We start from the raw sequence: 1,696 nt of genomic DNA, 5'->3' as shown, positions 1-1,696 counted from the left end.
ACACGATTAAAATGTGAAATTTGAATTAGCTGTGAAACTTATCTGAATTTTTAGCGCGCTCATTGATTTTCTTCCCTATTAATCAAAGGTCCAAGGTAGCCACCGATGAACATGGGGTTAATTAAAGCGATGCCCACTAAAATGGCCTCAGGAGATGCTCCTCTTGATTTCCTTTCAAATTCCCTGAGCACTGCCCAGGGAGCAATATCCATTTCTCATTTCTCCTTTCCTTGCACAGAGTTCTGGGGCTGCTTCTCCTGCAGGGCAGCGCCCATCACCATGCACTGCCCACCCAAAACTGTGCACACAGGCTGAGATTCGGGCTCCGTTCCTCTCTCTCCCCCCCATCACCAACTTCTGCCACTCTGAGGGCATTTTTGCCTTACAAATTCCCCCTATCTTCCTTTTATTATATATTTTTTTTCTCCTCCCTGTTACCATGGCACTGATGTTATTATCTGGCTATCTTTGGAGTTTACTACAATGCAAATGAACACAATCAAAATCACTCAAGGAAAACTGCTGAACGAGAGACAACTTTTATCTGTGATAAACGCAGGTCGGGAGGGAGGGCGGGGATGGAGCAGGGGGAGCAGAGCACACATACTGCCACAGATAGCTTTGTTATCCCAAATGAATCCTCTGGGCAAGCAAATCCCACTTTGGATATGTAGCATTTGTAGTGATAGCAGGTTTGGGTTATTGTTGCTGAGGTAACCAAATAGATGTCTAAAAGGTAGTAGGGTCGGATCTGCACTATCAACAAAGGAGATATTATGGGGAAATGCTGGCCTTGGTCTTGTGATATTTGGCTCTTGTGCCACGCTTGGTGACACCACTCTGGCTATTGGATGTGACAGGCAGAGGGGACCAGGCAGCTCTCACTGGGAGCTGATTTACAGTAAACAACTCAGGGTCAGATTTGTGATTTTGAGAGCAAGAAGCCTCGGTTTCTGTTCTTATCCAAGTCAGTGTAACAGCACTGGTAGCTCTGGCAGCTCAGCCACAGCCTGCTACAAGGACCCATCTCACTGTATTGGTGGCGATTCAGGGGGACCAGAGTGGGCTGGGACCCTAGGAGCTGTCTGTCCCTGGCCACCATGAGCAGGGAGATCACAGAGATCTGTGGCTTTCTGAGGGTTGTCCATGGGGATGCCAGTGTCCTCACCCACAGCCAGAATACCAGCCTTGGCTTCCCTGGCTCCAGCAGCAGGACCAGTCCCTGGAGTTTCTGTGATCCCAAGGGGGGCACTGGGCCTGTTTCAGCCCCTCCCAGAGCACCACTGCCCTCTCCACGGCCGGCATTTGGGCAGCCCGAGGGAGGAAAGGGGGCAAGACAGGGATGGAACGGGGAGCAGAGAGGGACCTGGGGAGCCGGTGGGGGCCTGGGGACTAGGAGCGGCGAAGCCGGGCTGCAGCCTACGGGTTGAAGGAGGGGGGAGATTCCTGGGGAAGAAGGAGTCACAGGGGGCTGCGGGGAGCCGAGTAGAACCGGGGAGAGCCGGGCAGAGCTGGAGGGAGGCCGGGGGGGGCCGGGGAGCCGCGGGCGGGGCCGCAGCGCACGGCGCAGCGCGGGGGCCGGGGCGGCCGCCGTTGCCCTCCCCCGCCGCTCGGCTCCGCTCGGCTCCGCTCCCCTCCTCTCCTCCCTCCGCCGCGCCGCTCCCCCGCGCCGGCTCCGGCTCCGGCGGCAGCCCCA

The sequence above is a fragment of the Tympanuchus pallidicinctus genome, unplaced genomic scaffold (genome assembly GCF_026119805.1).
Source record: "Tympanuchus pallidicinctus isolate F22 unplaced genomic scaffold, pur_lepc_1.0 scaffold28, whole genome shotgun sequence".
Classification (NCBI taxonomy): Eukaryota; Metazoa; Chordata; class Aves; order Galliformes; family Phasianidae; genus Tympanuchus; species Tympanuchus pallidicinctus.
The sequence above is the reverse complement of the archived record's forward strand: the minus strand, read 5'-3'. Positions refer to the sequence as shown.